Here is an 18,112-nt window from a genome sequence, read left to right as displayed (position 1 = left end):
TATAAGAAACAAGACTGCTACAATTGCTGACCTTATTGAATCTGCAGATCTAGCCTGTATTACAGAGACCTGGCTAGATGAAAATGCAGCACCTATATTGGAGGCTGCAGTCCCAACAAACTACTCTGTCATCCATGACCCAAGACTGGACCACAGGGGTAGCGGGGTGGCTATCTGCTTCATAAAAGACCTTAAACTTAGGGTCCACCCTACTGAAATTACTCGCTCATTCGAGTGCATTGCTGCCCAGAGTTCGACAGGATTAGGTTTCAGAGTACTTCTCATTTACTGGCCCCCTGGAGATGGAAAGATATTTCTACAAGAAATTGCAGACACTGTGGCTGGCTTGGTTCTGGGACATCAAAGATGGCTCATTCCCGGGGATTTCAATGCATGGGTGGATGATGAGCTCTCACGCCTTGGCCAAGGCCTCCTGTGCACAATGAATGGTCTGGGCTTCACACAGGTCATTCCTTCTGCCACACATAAATGTGGTCACACTGTTGATCTTGTCTTTCAGATTGGATTAGAAGTCACTGACCTAAAAATAAACCCAGTCATCTGGTCAGACTACCACTCCATTTGGTTCTCAGTTGCAACCCCTCAAATAAGATCTCTGCCCGTGGAGTTAACTGTTAGGCGCCGTGGTCCGCGATGTCCTCGCAGCCCGGCGCCTAGCAACTAGGGACGCCGAGCGTGCTAGCCACCGGGTCCCTAGCAACGCTTGGACGCCGTGCGCTCTGAGCCGCCGGCTCCCTAGCAACGCTGGGACGCTGGGCGCGCTGAGCCGCCTGGACCCTAGAAACGGGGACGCCACGGGCGGACCGCGCTCCCCGTTGCAGGGTCAATCAAGTTAACCACATACACTTGTCTTCTGGTCGTGCAGCAAGGCAGCTGCACGGCATTTATGCTAATCAGGCTCTGAACATCTGATTGGAGGACTCCTTGCTAAATACCTTCTCAGTGCTTCACACAGACGCCGGTAATAGCTTCCTGCATGCTGCTTAGGTTTGCTGAACGTCTGTTCCAGTCCTGCTGTGTCCGGTCATTCCTGTCCTCAGAGTTCCTGAATCTTGGAGTTGTCATCTCATCCCAAGGAGTCTTCTGGTCCTCAATTGCCCGCAATAGTCGCCAGAGGATCTCGTGTGGTTTTCGTGAGTTGCGGCTCTGCCGCGTGCTGCGGCCTAGCCCGCTTCATTTTGTATTCTGTTTCGGAGCATTTGCGGAGGTTTCCGCTTCCACAAGTCCTCTCCGGAACTCGGCGGTGCCGGGTAGGAGAGTGGACAAGTGGGTATTTTGGTTGTCCTTTTCCCTGGCGGTTTTCCGCACATATTCTAGTTTTAGGTTAGTCTGTAGCCCCTGGCTTTGTTGTTTAGTTAGAGGGCCCTTTGTTATCACCCTGTCTCGGATTTCTCTTTGTCTCCCATTAAGACCTGAGGGGGCATCGGAGTTGGGCAGACGTAATCCGCCCTTCAAACGCGGCTGCCATGGGCTCAAGCAACCATAGTCTCGCAAGAGATTTCTGACAGCACGGGCGAGACAACGGAGTTAGGGCGCCAGGGGCTATTCCCGTTCCCTTTCCCAGCATTACGTTCCAGTGCTCAGGTCCTTGCTATAAGATCTCCCCAGACCAGAGTGCTGGAATCATAACATTATTACCGGCCATACCAAAACTTAAAATTAAACGGGGTTTAATTTTTTCTCATTCTGTTTTTGTGAGAGTTTATCGGCCTCATGAATCCGACAGGTTTAGGGCCAAATCCCGGTCAGCTCTTAGTCAACCAGATTCAAGAACTTACTCAGATGGTTCAGGATCTTTCTCTTCGGGTGAGATCGCAGGAAGATCTTTTGCGAGCCTCCCCGAAGGTAGTCCCTGAACCAAAGATGCATTTGCCCGACCGTTTTTCCGGTGACAGAAAAGATTTTTTTAATTTTAAAGAAGCCTGTAAGCTTTATTTTCGTTTAAGACATACGTCCTCTGGTACCGAATCTCAGCGGGTTGGGATTATTATTTCTTTACTCCAGGGGGATCCTCAGACCTGGGCATTTGGTTTAAAAGCTGAGGATCCTGCGTTGTTATCTGTAGACGCCTTTTTTAAGTCATTAGGGCTCTTGTATGATGACCCAGATAGAGAGGCGTCCGCTGAGAGTCATCTGCGCGCTCTCAAACAAGGTAGAAATCCAGCGGAGGTTTATTCTACCGAGTTTCGCCGTTGGTCGAACGACTGTGGCTGGAATGACCCGGCCCTGCGCAGTCAGTTTCGCCTCGGTTTATCTGAATTTATTAAAGACAGTCTCCTCCAGTACCCCGCTCCTGAGACTCTCGATAAACTCATGGAGCTTGCTATAAAGATTGATCGTCGTCTCCGAGAGCGGAGGGCTGAAAGAGGAACAACTGTAAGGTCTAGTCCTTGTGTTTATACCTTCCCAGAGGACGTCGAGGAGCCCATGCAGATAGGTCTCTCCTGGCTGTCTCCTGAGGAAAGAACCAGAAGACAAAAATCCGGTCTTTGTTTGTACTGTGGGGATAAGGGACATTTTGCTCGTAACTGCCCGAACAAGTTGGGAAACGCTATGACCAGGTGAATGGTGAGGGGGTTCACTTAGGTCTGCAGCTTATCTCCTCAAACAACTCTCTATTAATCCCTGTTAAAGTTTCCTTGGGCAGCCTCAGTTCTTTGGTGTCGGCTTTTGTCGACAGTGGAGCTGCAGGAAACTTAATGGATTTAACTTGGGCTAAGGCCTTAGGCATTCCACATTTACCGTTAGATAGATGTATCACCATGCACGGCTTAGATGGGGGTCCACTTTCCAATGGGGTAATTACTCACCGTACACCTCCAGTAATACTTACAGTAGGAGCCTTACATTCTGAAGATATTGAATTCTACCTTACACATTGCCCGGCAGTTCCTGTTGTTTTGGGTCACCCTTGGCTTGCCTTTCATAATCCCACCATTGATTGGCGGTCCGGGGAGATTTCCCAATGGGGTACTTTTTGTGTTAAAGAATGTATTTCGTATCCAGTCAGAGTTGCAGCAGTCGTCCCAGAGCTCATTCCTGTGGAATACCAGGAGTTTGCCGATGTCTTCTACAAAGGCAATGCGGACATTCTGCCTCCCCATCGGCCCTATGATTGTGCAATTGAGCTAGTTCCAGGTGCCACTTTGCCTAAGGGGAGATTATATGTCTTGTCCGGGCCAGAAACCACGGCCATGAATAATTATATTCAGGAAAGCCTAAAGAAGGGATTTATTAGACCATCGAAATCTCCTTTAAGTGCTGTTTTTTTCTTTGTGGAGAAAAAAGATGGCTCGCTTAGACCATGCATTGATTTTAGGGCTCTGAATAAGATCTCCGTTAAAAACACCTATCCTTTGCCGTTAATTTCTGTGCTTTTTGATCAGTTACGTTCCGCCGTGATTTTTTCTAAAATTGACCTTAGGGGAGCTTACAACCTCATCCGAATTAAATCTGGGGATGAGTGGAAGACGGCTTTCAGCACTCAGTCGGGTCACTATGAATACCTGGTGATGCCGTTCGGCCTGTCAAATGCTCCGGCAGTTTTTCAAGACCTCATTAACGATGTTCTCCGTGACTTCCTAGGGAAATTCGTGGTCGTTTATTTAGACGACATCTTGATTTATTCTGAATCGATGGAACAACATGTTACCCAGGTGCGTCTGGTTCTTCAAAAGTTACGTGAGAATCATTTATATGCCAAGCTGGAGAAGTGTGATTTTCACATCACAGAAGTATCTTTTTTAGGGTACATGATTTCTCCCCAGGGATTTTCCATGGAACCGAAGAAGCTCCAGGCCATCCTTAATTGGGCGCAACCCACTAATTTAAAAGCAATTCAGCGCTTTTTAGGGTTTGCGAATTATTATAGGCGGTTCATTTATTCTTTTTCTGACCTGGTTGCTCCCATAGTAGCTCTGACTAAAAAAGGAGCGGATCCTTCCAATTGGTCACATGAAGCTGAGTTGTCTTTCCAGGCCTTGAAACAAGCCTTTGTCTCGGCTCCTGTCCTCAGACATCCTAATCCGGAATTGCCCTTTATTGTAGAGGTTGATGCCTCAGAGGTTGGAGTGGGGGCTGTCCTTTCTCAAGAAGATCCGGAGTCTCTGGAGTTACATCCTTGTGCCTTTATGTCCAGGAAATTCTCCTCCGCTGAATCCAACTATGACGTTGGTAATCGGGAGTTACTGGCAGTAAAATGGGCTTTCGAGGAATGGAGGCATTGGCTGGAGGGAGCTAGACATGCTATTTCGGTTTTAACTGACCATAAGAACCTGCAATATATTGAATCAGCTAAACGGCTTAATGCTCGGCAGGCATGTTGGGCATTATTTTTTACTCGTTTCAGGTTTATCATCACTTTCAGGCCTGGTTCCAAGAATACGAAAGCTGATGCCCTGTCACGTAGCTTTCTTCCGGTTCACAATAGCAATCCTGTTGTTACCCCCATAGTTCCATCTTCGGTCATCCGGGCAGCCCTCACACAGGATTTATTTACCCAGTTAAACCAGCTTCAACACCAAGCTCCTGGACTTACTCCTGCTGGTCGTCTTTATGTCCCTGAATTTTTGAGAGCCACTGTTTTATCTGAGTTTCATGACAACAAAGTCTCAGGGCATCCGGGTATCACTAAGACCTTGGAGTTAGTCTCTCGCTCTGTGTGGTGGCCTAGTCTTTCTAAAGACGTTAAGGAATTCGTCCATTCCTGTCAGGTTTGTGCACAGCATAAGGTTCCTCGTTCGTTGCCTATCGGGCAACTCATGCCTTTAACTGTTCCTCTCAGGCCATGGTCTCATATCTCCATGGATTTTGTGGTTGACCTTCCCCTTTCAGCCGGATTCCGAGTCATTTGGGTGGTAGTGGACCGTTTTAGTAAAATGGCTCATTTTATTGCTCTTCCCCGATTGCCTTCTGCTCAAGGGTTGGCAGTTTTGTTCCTCCGCCATGTGTTCAGGCTTCATGGTTTGCCCACTGATATTGTTTCTGATCGGGGTCCACAATTCATCGCACAATTCTGGAAACGTTTTTGTGCCTCTTTGAAGATGAAACTGTCTTTAACATCTGGTTATCACCCACAGTCTAACGGGCAAACCGAACGAGTCAACCAGTCATTAAAACAATATTTACGTTTGTATTCAGCCAAACTCCAGAATGATTGGTCCGAGTTTCTCCCTTTGGCTGAATTTGCTTATAATAACTCTTGTCATTCCTCCACCAAAGAGTCTCCATTCTTTTCAGTTTTTGGTTTTCACCCCAGAGCCAATTCTTTTTTTCATCATTCTCCAGTCTCCTCGCTGACCTTAACCTCCCATCTCAGAGCAATTTGGAGAAAAGTGCACCTTGCTCTCAGAAAAGTGGCCTTCAGAGAGAAGAAATTTTCTGACATGCTCCGACGTCCTTGCACTTTTAAGGTGGGAGATAAGGTGTGGTTGTCTACTCGCAACATCAAGCTTCGACAATCCTCGGCTAGACTGGGACCCAAATTTATTGGACCGTTTCTTATTATTAAGAAGGTCAACCCAGTTGCCTTTCGGCTACGTTTACCAAGATCTCTCAGAATTGGAAATACTTTTCACTGTTCCCTGTTGAAACAATATGTTTCTTCCAGTAGATTTCCTCGGAGGATCTCTCAGGGTAGATCTCCAGTGGATGTGCAGGGACAACAGGAGTTCTTGGTAGAGAAAGTTCTTGATTCTAGAATGTCCCGGGGTCGGCTTTATTTTTTGGTTCACTGGAAAGGCTATGGTCCGGAGGAAAGGTCTTGGGTCCTGGATAAGGATCTTCATGCCCCTAAGCTCAAGAGAGCATTTTTTCTGGAATTTCCTCAGAAACCTGGCTTTAGGGGTTCGTTGACCCCTCCTCAAGGGGGGGGGTACTGTTAGGCACCGTGGTCCGCGATGTCCTCGTGGCCCGGCGCCTAGCAACTAGGGACGCCGAGCGTGCTAGCCGCCGGGTCCCTAGCAACGGTGGGACGCCGTGCGCGCTGAGCCGCCGGCTCCCTAGCAACGCTGGGACGCCGGGCGCGCTGAGCCGCCTGGACCCTAGCAACGGGGACGCCACGGGCGGACCGCGCTCCCCGTTGCAGGGTCAATCAAGTTAACCACATACACTTGTCTTCTGGTTGTGCAGCAAGGCAGCTGCACGGCATTTATGCTAATCAGGCTCTGAACATCTGATTAGAGGACTCCCTGCTAAATACCTTCTCAGTGCTTCACACAGACGCCGGTAATAGCTTCCTGCATGCTGCTTAGGTTTGCTGAACGTCTGTTCCAGTCCTGCTGTGTCCGGTCATTCCTGTCCTCAGAGTTCCTGAATCTTGAAATTGTCATCTCATCCCAAGGAGTCTTCTGGTCCTCAATTGCCCGCAATAGTCGCCAGAGGATCTCGTGTGGTTTTCGTGAGTTGCGGCTCTGCCGCGTGCTGCGGCCTAGCCCGCTTCATTTTGTATTCTGTTTCGGAGCATTTGCGGAGGTTTCCGCTTCCACAAGTCCTCTCCGGAACTCGGCGGTGCCGGGTAGGAGAGTGGACAAGTGGGTATTTTGGTTGTCCTTTTCCCTGGCGGTTTTCCGCACATATTCTAGTTTTAGGTTAGTCTGTAGCCCCTGGCTTTGTTGTTTAGTTAGAGGGCCCTTTGTTATCACCCTGTCTCGGATTTCTCTTTGTCTCCCATTAAGACCTGAGGGGGCATCGGAGTTGGGCAGACGTAATCCGCCCTTCAAACGCGGCTGCCATGGGCTCAAGCAACCATAGTCTTGCAAGAGATTTCTGACAGCACGGGCGAGACAACGGAGTTAGGGCGCCAGGGGCTATTCCCGTTCCCTTTACCAGCATTACGTTCAAGTGCTCAGGTCCTTGCTATAAGATCTCCCCAGACCAGAGTGCTGGAATCATAACATTAACCAGGTATCGTCGAAGAGGGGGTATGACTCCCCAGGCTCTAGCAGCAAATCTGGATCTCTCTGCTATACTGGGTGCCTGTGAAGATCCCTGTTCACTAGTCCGTTATTATAATAGGGATGTTATGGCAGCAATTGATATTATCGCCCCTGTGCGTATAAGACCTCGTCAACCACAACATCGATCTCCCTGGTACGACAACAGTGTTAGTGAGCTCAAGAAAAGGGGGCGTAGTCTGGAAAGATGATGGAGGAAGACTTACCCAGTGGATGACAAAATAAAACTAATAAAGCATAACCAAGAATATCAATCAACAATCACCCGTAAGAAATCACAGTTCCTGTCCAATGAGATCACGGCAGCAAAAAATAGGCCAACTCAACTTTTCTGCACAGTGGAGATGCTTTGCAAGCCAGCATGCCTGCAGACAGATGAAACCCTCTCCCAGGCAAGATGCAACAAGTTTGCAAACTTCTTTGCAGATAAAATATCCACCATCCGGCTGGAATCTCCACAGTGCCATCAAAGGAGTGCCAAACTACAAAGCCTACCAATATAAGCCACCTGCCTTTATGGACCAGCTTTAACCCAGTGAATGTAAAGGACATTGCTGAAATTGCTCGGATTTTGCATCCCACCACCTGTGATCTGGACCCTGCCTCAACCAAGCTTCTAATAGGTTGTATGGGTATAATTGGTCCTGTCTTTGCAAAAATTGTTCAATGCTCTTTGCAGACAGGCATCTTTGCTGGACCCCTAAAGGAAGCAATTGTTAGACGTCTTCTTAAAAAACCTAATTTAGATCCCGACTGCATGACCAACTACAGACAGGTATCAAACCTTCCTTTTCTAGTAAAGGTTATTGAGAAAGTGGTTGCAAATCAACTGGAAACCCGCCTGACAACCCATGATATCTATGATCCATTCCAATCAGGATTCAGGAGAAGACATAGCACTGAAACAGGCCTGGTGTGTGTGTGTGTGTGTGTGTGTGTGTGTGTGTGTGTGTGTGTGTGTGTGTGTGTGTGTGTGTGTGTGTGTGTGTGTGTGTGTGTGTTAAATGATCTTCTGATGGCAAGAGATAAAGGTGACTGTTCAATATTGATCCTTCTGGATCTCTCTGCAGCATTTGATACAGTGGACTATGGGCTTCTGATTGAGCGACTGATACATTTTTGTGGACTGGATGGCACAGTACTAAGCTGGTTCAAATTATTTCTCACAGGCAGGTCACAAAGAGTATCGTCTGGAGTATACTCATCACCATCAGTGCCATTGCATGTGGTGTCCCACAAGGTTCAATACTATCCCCCATGCGTTTTGCAGTATACATGCTCCCGCTGGGTGAAATAATCAGGCGCCATGGGCTGGTCTACCACTGCTATGCAGATGATACACAACTGTACTTGTCCTTTGCTCCGGACACTGATAACCCAATAGCAACCCTAAATGGCTGTCTAGCTGAACTCCAGGAGTGGATGAGTGCCAGTTGGCTGCGACTGAACCCGGATAAAACAGGGGTCCTTATGATAGGACTGCAACATCAAAGAACAAGACTGCAGCATAGCCAACCAACTGGACTTACACTTGGGGATTCAGAATTACAAACCACTGGTCGTGTGCGGAATCTTGGCGATGTCCTGGATGGTGGCTTGACACTTAAACATCAGATATCAGCCACAATCAAATCCTCATTCTTTCACCTGAGGAACATAGCCAGAATCAAGCACTTAGGGGGTAATTCCAAGTTGATCGCAGCAGGAAATTTTTTAGCAGTTGGGCAAAACCATGTGCACTGCAGGAGAGGCAGATATAACATGTGCAGAGAGAGTTAGATTTGGGTGTGGTGAGTTAAATCTGCAATCTAAATTGCAGTGTAAAAAATAAAGCAGCCAGTATTTACCCTGCACAGAAACAAAATAACCCACCCAAATCTAACTCTCTCTGCAAAATGTTATATCTGCCTCCAAGGGCGTCAGAACGTTTTTAGGTTGGGGGGGCATGATATAATCTCATTTTGGCACCCCTAAATTGCTGAATCGCTAAATATCACCCCCTCAAACCAGCAGCAGCTCCCCTAGTAGCCACACTGCTGCTTGGAGAGCTGCTGGTAGTGGAGACTGGAGATTAGCACAATTGTCCCCAAAGAGCAGCACCAACAGGGCCAGTTCTATTATTTTCTTTAGGTGGAGCTGGCAATTGACATCACCCACTGTTTGAGGTTTGTGTTGCAGGTTCAGAGAGAGAGAAGGAAATCAAAGGGGAACAACAACAAAGGGGAGAGAAAGAGATTGTGAACAGGTGCAAGGAACAAGATGGGAGCTGGTGGTAGACATTTATGAAGAGAGAGCAAGAGAGGCAGAGAGAGAGGAGAGAGAGAGAGCGTCAGAAATATGCTGAGAGAGGAGTGGGTCAGAGAGAGATGAGAGAGGCATAGAAAGGAGAGAGATAGAGGGACAGAGAGGAGAGAGAGATGCAGTAATGGAGAGACAGATGCACAGAGAGGAAATGACACAGTATGAGCCGAAATTCACATTTCGCCACACAGAATGAGCCAAATTCACATTACACCACAGTATGAGCCAAAATTCACATTACGCCACACAGTATGAGCCGAAATTCACATTATGCCACACAGTATGAGCCAAATTCACATTACACCACAGTATGAGCCGAAATTCACATTACGTCACACAGTATGAGCCGAAATTCACATTACACCACAGTATGAGCCAAATTCACATTACCCCACACAGTTTGAGCCGAAATTCACATTACGCCACACAGTATGAGCCGAAATTCACATTACGTCACACAGTATGAGCCGAAATTCACATTACCCCACACAGTATGAGCCAAAATTCACACTACCCCACACAGTATGAGCCAAATACACATTACCCCACACAGTATGAGCCAAATACACATTACCCCACACAGTATGAGCCAAATACACATTACGCCACACAGTATGAGCCAAAAAATTTTGGTAACTTCATATATATATATATATATATATACTGTATACACCCAGACAGTATATTATTGCTGGGCCACTCTCTTTCCCATGCAAGAGCAGGGCAGACTCTTCAGCTGCAGCACTGCAGTTTACTTAGTCATTGACTGAGTGTTGGGTTACTTACTGTCTCAATCTCTGCTGAACTGTCTCTGTCTGCTGAATTCATCCTCCCAAGTCCTCCTGAGAGGGGCGCTGTGGCGTGGCGGCACACAAGGAGAGAGAGAGCGCGGGCAGGAGAGTACGGGCGGGACCATCACGTCACATCGCTAGATGGAGCCGGGAGGATGTACTAACGTCAGTGCACCCAGTGCGGCCACTGGCCAGTAAAGTAAATAGTACACTCACACATATGCAGGGCCGGATTAAGCCTTCGGGAGGAAGGGGGGCGCTCAGGGCACTTAAGACATAAGCAAAACCAAAGGAGGGACTAATGGTGGCCACAGTCCCTGGTGTACTATATGGAGATGCTGGGGGCGGCCGCTGAGGGGCACAGCTAGCTCCCTAAATTAACTGTTCCGGGACTTGTGTCGCGGAGCCCGCTGCCCTTTATCTAATCGCCAGTTTCCTTGCTCCACAGGATGGGTTGGCTGCCCGGCCGGGCTATCTGGGAAATGATCTGGTAGCTGGTGGGTGACATAGGTGCCTGCTGCCAGAGCAGGGAGCTGTCTGCGGCTGGCTAGCTGTGGGGGATACCAACAGGGAGGTGGGATCATTGTGGCAGCAGTTCCCTGCAGTATGCAGGGGAATGCTGGAGCAGGAGGATGCTGGATGGGGGTTTAGCCTTTGCATTTACATGCAGCCTGCGTAAAGCTGGGGCTAGGAGGCGCGAGCTGGCTGTGCAGGACGGACTCTGCCTGCCCCCCTCCCTCCCTCCCTCTGGCTCTGTACATATGGCATATCATTCTGTGCTGACTGGGTGGCGGGCACAGCTGGGAGGGCCACAGGAATGGGTCGGGCGCTCGGTGATCGCTGTGCTGCAGATGTGAGGAGTCCTCAAACAGACCTGGGGGCGGAGCCACCGAGGAAGCGGAGGCGGTACTAAGATAGCAGAAGCCAGTACAGTGGAGAAGTGTCCGGGACGGGAGTTCCAGGGATGGAGGCGCTGCAGTGGTGGGAGGAGGAGCCTGGGACCAGCGCACAGGAGCAGTGCATCGTGTAGAGGTGAGGCTGGCAGCCGGGACCAGCGGGTAGTAGGAGGGGCGCAACATACATGATGCTGCTTCTGTTGCGGCTTCATTAACTGACTGCACGGAGCGGAGGCTGTAATGTGCGGTCTTTCACCTGATCGCACCTCTGCTCCTCCTGTACATGTTCGGCGCCTCTCTATGTTTGGGGGGGGGGGCGAGCTGCCCCCTTGCCCCCCCAGTTCCGACGCCCCTGTCTGCCTCCCCTGCAGTGCACATGGTTTTGCCCAACTGCTAAAAAATTTCCTGCTGCGATCAACTTGGAATTACCCCCTTAATTCCCTCAGATGATCTGCCAAAAGTCATCCATGCATTTGTATCATCTCGATTAGACTACTGTAGTGCCCTCTACCTTGATCCACCAGCAAAAGAATTGCACCGCTTCAGGGGCGTAAGTTCAAACAAGTTGCCCGGAGGCGAATTAGACAATAGCGTGCCCCCTCCCTGCTCACACACAGCCACATATACACACACGCATACAAACATTGCCACAGAAGCAGACAGCCACATACTGTATACTAGTGATGAGCGGGTTCGGTTCCTCGGAATCCGAACCCGCCCGAACTTCACCTTTTTTTTACACGGGTCCGAGCGACTCGGATCCTCCCGCCTTGCTCGGTTAACCCGAGCGCGCCCGAACGTCATCATCCCGCTGTCGGATTCTCGCGAGACTCGGATTCTATATAAGGAGCCGCGTGTCGCCGCCATTTTTCACACGTGCATTGAGATTGATAGGGAGAGGACGTGGCTGGCGTCCTCTCAGTCGTATTAGAAAAAACAAAAACTGAGTGACTTAGTTTTAATTGTGGGGAGGATTGGGGACGGGGAGCAGCTGTTAGGGAGTACAGTGCAGGGTTTTGAGTTTAATCCGTTGTTTCTCTGCCTGAAAGAAAACGCTCCACCATATCTGTGCTCACTCAGTGTGCTGCACTGCTGCATGATATATCTGTGCTGAGTGCACTGCTCACACTGCCTAATTGTGGGGACTGGGGAGCAGTTATAGCAGGAGTACAGTGCACAGTTTTGCTGACAGTGACCACCAGTCCAGTATACGTTTGTCTGCCTGAAAAACACTGTGGTGTTTTTTTTTTTCTTTCTTCATGCTAGTTTGTTTAGCAGTCTGCTGACAGTGTCCACCAGGTCCGTTATACAGTATATTATATATATAATTAAGCACTAAGCAGCAGTACGGTAGGCCACGGCTGTACCTACCTCTGTGTCGTCAGTGCACTCGTCGTCCATAAGTATAAGTAATTCTATACTATCCATCCATCTACATTGTATACCTGTGGTGTTTTTTTTTTCTTTCTTCATAGTCATACTAGTTTGTTTAGCAGTCTGCTGACAGTGTCCACCAGGTCCGTTATACAGTATATCATATATATAAGCACTAAGCAGCAGTACGGTAGGCCACGGCTGTACCTACCTCTGTGTCGTCACTCGTCGTCCATAAGTATAAGTAATACTATACTATCCATCCATCTACATTGTATACCTGTGGTGTTTTTTTTTTCTTTCTTCATACTAGTTTGTTTAGCAGTCTGCTGACAGTGTCCACCAGGTCCGTTATACAGTATAATATCATATATATAAGCACTAAGCAGCAGTACGGTAGGCCACGGTTGTACCTACCTCTGTGTCGTCACTCGTCGTCCATAAGTATAAGTAATACTATACTATCCATCCATCTACATTGTATACCTGTGGTGTTTTTTTTTTCTTTCTTCATACTAGTTTAGCAGTCTGCTGACACTGTCCACCAGGTCCGTTATACAGTATAATATCATATATATAAGCACTAAGCAGCAGTACGGTAGGCCACGGCTGTACCTACCTCTGTGTCGTCACTCGTCGTCCATAAGTATAAGTAATACAATACTATCCATCCATCTACATTGTATACCTGTGGTGTTTTGTTTTTCTTTCTTCATACTAGTTTGTTTAGCAGTCTGCTGACAGTGTCCACCAGGTCCGTTATACAGTATATCATATATATAAGCACTAAGCAGCAGTACGGTAGGCCATGGCTGTACCTACCTCTGTGTCGTCACTCGTCGTCCATAAGTATAAGTAATACTATACTATCCATCCATCTACATTGTATACCTGAGGTGCCTTTTAGTTGTGCGCAAAATATGGAGAACAAAAATGTGGAGGTTAAAAAAATAGGGAAAGATCAAGATCCACTTCCACCTCGTGCTGAAGCTGCTGCCATTAGTCATGGCCGAGACGATGAAATGCCATCAACGTCGTCTGCCAAGGCCGATGCCCAATGTCATAGTACAGAGCATGTAAAATCCAAAACACAAAAGATCAGTAAAAAAATGACCCAAAAATCAAAATTAAAAGCGTCTGAGGAGAAGCGTAAACTTGCCAATATGCCATTTACGACACAGAGTGGCAAGGAACGGCTGAGGCCCTGGCCTATGTTCATGGCTAGTGGTTCAGCTTCACATGAGGATGGAAGCACTCATCCTCTCGCTAGAAAAAAGAAAAGACTTGCGGCAAAAGCACAGCAAAGAACTGTGCGTTCTTCGAAATCACAAATCCCAAAGGAGAGTCCAATTGTGTCGGCTGCGATGCCTGACCTTCCCAACACTGGACAGGAAGAGCTTACGCCTTCCACCATTTGCACGCCCCCTGCAAGTGTTGAAAGGAGCACCCGCAGTCCAGTTCCTGATAGTGAAATTGAAGATGTCAGTGTTGAAGTACCCCAGGATGAGGATATGGGTGTTGCTTGGGCTGGGGAGGAAATTGACAAGGAGGATTCTGATGGTGAGGTGGTTTGTTTAAGTCAGGCACCCGGGGAGACACCTGTTGTCCGTGGGAGGAATATGGCCATTGACATGCCTGGTGAAAATACCAAAAAAATCAGCTCTTCAGTGTGGAAGTATTTCAACAGAAATGCGGACAACAGGTGTCAAGCCGTGTGTTGCCTTTGTCAAGCTGTAATAAGTAGGGGTAAGGACGTTAACCACCTCGGAACATCCTCCCTTATACGTCACCTGCAGCGCATTCATAATAAGTCAGTGACAAGTTCAAAAACTTTGGGCGACAGCGGAAGCAGTCCACTGACCAGTAAATCCCTTCCTCTTGTAACCAAGCTCGCGCAAACCACACCACCAACTCCCTCAGTGTCAATTTCCTCCTTACCCAGGAAAGCCAATAGTCCTGCAGGCCATGTCACTGGCAAGTCTGACGAGTCCTCTCCTGCCTGGGATTCCTCCGATGCATCCTTGAGTGTAATGCCTACTGCTGCTGGCGCTGCTGTTGTTGCTGCTGGGAGTCGATTGTCATCCCAGAGGGGAAGTCGGAAGACCATTTGTACTACTTCCAGTAAGCAATTGACTGTCCAACAGTCCTTTGCGAGGAAGATGAAATATCACAGCAGTCATCCTGCTGCAAAGCGGATAACTGAGGCCTTGACAACTATGTTGGTGTTAGACGTGCGTCCGGTATCCGCCGTTAGTTCACAGGGAACTAGACAATTTATTGAGGCAGTGTGCCCCCGTTACCAAATACCATCTAGGTTCCACTTCTCTAGGCAGGCGATACCGAGAATGTACACGGACGTCAGAAAAAGACTCACCAGTGTCCTAAAAAATGCAGTTGTACCCAATGTCCACTTAACCACGGACATGTGGACAAGTGGAGCAGGGCAGACTCAGGACTACATGACTGTGACAGCCCACTGGGTAGATGTATTGCCTCCCGCTGCAAGAACAGCAGCGGCGGCACCAGTAGCAGGTTCTCGCAAACGCCAACTCGTTCCTAGGCAGGCTACGCTTTGTATCACCGCTTTCCAGAATACGCACACAGCTGAAAACCTCTTACGGCAACTGAGGAAGATCATCGCAGAATGGCTTACCCCAATTGGACTCTCCTGGGGATTTGTGACATCGGACAACGCCAGCAATATTGTGCGCGCATTACATCTGGGCAAATTCCAGCACGTCCCATGTTTTGCACATACCTTGAATTTGGTGGTGCAGAATTATTTAAAAAACGACAGGGGCGTGCAAGAGATGCTGTCGGTGGCCAGAAGAATTGCGGGCCACTTTCGGCGTGCAGGCACCGCGTACAGAAGACAGGAGCACCACCAAAAAAACCTGAACCTGCCATCATCTGAAGCAAGAGGTGGTAACGAGGTGGAATTCAACCCTCTATATGCTTCAGAGGATGGAGGAGCAGCAAAAGGCTATTCAAGCCTATACATCTGGCCACGATATAGGCAAAGGAGGTGGAATGCACCTGTCTCAAGCGCAGTGGAGAATGATTTCAACGTTGTGCAAGGTTCTGCTGCCCTTTGAACTTGCCACACGTGAAGTCACGTCAGACAGTCCGTACGTATACTGGCAGGGAAAAGAGGCAATTTGGAGGCCCTTGCACAAACTGGCTTTATTCTACCTAAGTTGCCCTCCCTCCAGTGTGTAGTCCGAAAGAGTGTTTAGTGCCGCCGCTCACCTTGTCAGCAATGGGAGTACGAGGTTACTTCCAGAAAATGTGGAGAAGATGATGTTCATTAAAATGAATTATAATCAATTACTCCATGGAGACATTCACCAGCAGCAATTGCCTCCAGAAAGTACACGGGGATCTGAGATGGTGGATTCCAGTGGGGACGAATTAATAATCTGTGAGGAGGGGGATGTACACAGTGAAAGGGGTGATGAATCGGACGATGATGATGAGGTGGACATCTTGCCTCTGTAGAGCCAGTTTGTGCAAGGAGAGATTGATTGCTTCTTTTTTGGTGGGGGCCCAAACCAACCAGTCATTTCAGTCACAGTCGTGTGGCAGACCCTGTCGCTGAAATGATGGGTTGGTTAAAGTGTGCATGTCCTGTTTATACAACATAAGGGTGGGTGGGTGGGAGGGCCCAAGGACAATTCCATCTTGCACCTCTTTTTTCTTTCATTTTTCTTTGCGTCATGTGCTGTTTGGGGAGTATTTTTTAGAAGGGCCATCCTGCCTGACACTGCAGTGCCACTCCTAGATGGGCCAGGTGTTTGTGTCGGCCACTTGGGTCGCTTATCTTACTCACACAGCTACCTCATTGCGCCTCTTTTTTTTCTTCTTTGCGTCATGTGCTGTTTGGGGAGTAGTTTTTGGAAGGGCCATCCTGCCTGACACTGCAGTGCCACTCCTAGATGGGCCAGGTGTTTGTGTCGGCCACTTGGGTCGCTTATCTTACTCACACAGCTACCTCATTGCGCCTCTTTTTTTTTTTTCTTTGCGTCATGTGCTGTTTGGGGAGTAGTTTTTGGAAGGGCCATCCTGCCTGACACTGCAGTGCCACTCCTAGATGGGCCAGGTGTTTGTGTCGGCCACTTGGGTCGCTTATCTTACTCACACAGCTACCTCATTGCGCCTCTTTTTTTTCTTCTTTGCGTCATGTGCTGTTTGGGGAGTATTTTTTGGAAGGGCCATCCTGCCTGACACTGCAGTGCCACTCCTAGATGGGCCAGGTGTTTGTGTCGGCCACTTGTGTCGCTTAGCTTAGCCATCCAGCGACCTCGGTGCAAATTTTAGGACTAAAAATAATATTGTGAGGTGTGAGGTGTTCAGAATAGACTGAAAATGAGTGGAAATTATGGTTATTGAAGTTAATAATACTATGGGATCAAAATGACCCCCAAATTCTATGATTTAAGCTGTTTTTTAGGGTTTTTTGTAAAAAAAACACCCGAATCCAAAACACACCCGAATCCGACAAAAAAAATTCGGTGAGGTTTTGCCAAAACGCGTTCGAATCCAAAACACGGCCACGAAACCGAACCCAAAACCAAAACACAAAACCCGAAAAATTTCAAGTGCACATCCCTACTGTATACACATACACACAGTAAGCCACATATATATACACACACACACACACACACACACACACACACACACACACACACACACACACACAGCCACATATACAGACAGTCTCCTCACCTATAGCAGATATGAATGAAAGGCATCTTCCAAGAGAACCTTCCTAAGCAGCATGAGCCATTTGGAGGGGGAATTGGCGGAAGAAGAAAGCTGGTGGGCTGCAGGAGACGGGCAGCATGGCTGTTGGGAGGGTAGATGCTAGATTCAAGTGGCCTAAGGGACCTTTTATGTCAGGGGGAGGAGCCATGACACAACGAGGAGGAGCTAGGCCAGCGGGATAGTTCCTCTACTATCCATACCACCAACTATTACCTTTAGTAACCCGGTGGCGAGCGAAGCGAGCACGCGAGTGTACTGTTCGGGTACCCTGTTCGGCCGTAGCTCCTCCCCCTGGTGACGTGTCTCTCCCCCCCCCCCCTAGTGACGTCAGAAGGTCCATTCTCCCACTCCGATTTAGAACCAACCCTGTCGGGTGCCTGACACTATTGGCAAGCACCACCTCCTCCCAGCCACTGAGATTTTAGAATGATGCTGTTGTGCACTGCTACTGCAGCGTTGTCCATACACATAGTGGCTGGTGCACAGAGACTGGAGGGAGCTCACCAGAGGCAATGCAAAAAGGTCAGGGTGCCCCTTTCTGAACTGGCGACTGACTTCATTGTCTCCAATACTTCCGCCACATATGCACAAACAGCCCCGTACACGCACAGCCCCATACATGCACAGCCCCATATGCGGACATGCACAGCTCCATATGTGCATGCAATATTAAAGTGGGCTCTAAATTTATAAAAAGTAAATGTAATTATATTAATCACCATCTGATGGCTGCCCTCACAAAGTGGATCTGGGTATCCACCAGCCAATAGGTAATAGAAATAGATAAATGAAATAAAACAATAAACAGATTTAAAAATTAAAATTAAAATAAATAAATAGATATATAATGAAGGCGCACAATTGTATGGACAAATATAAAAAATAATTTTTCTAAAAAATTATAATAAGCAGCTGCTGGTTTGATTAGAAAACACTATTATTGTTTATTTATTAAAAACTGATATTTATTCTATGTGGGGACACACAGTGCAATGATTTCCCACTTGTT

The sequence above is a fragment of the Pseudophryne corroboree genome, chromosome 6, assembly GCF_028390025.1.
Source record: "Pseudophryne corroboree isolate aPseCor3 chromosome 6, aPseCor3.hap2, whole genome shotgun sequence".
NCBI lineage: Eukaryota > Metazoa > Chordata > Amphibia > Anura > Myobatrachidae > Pseudophryne > Pseudophryne corroboree.
The sequence above is the reverse complement of the archived record's forward strand: the minus strand, read 5'-3'. Positions refer to the sequence as shown.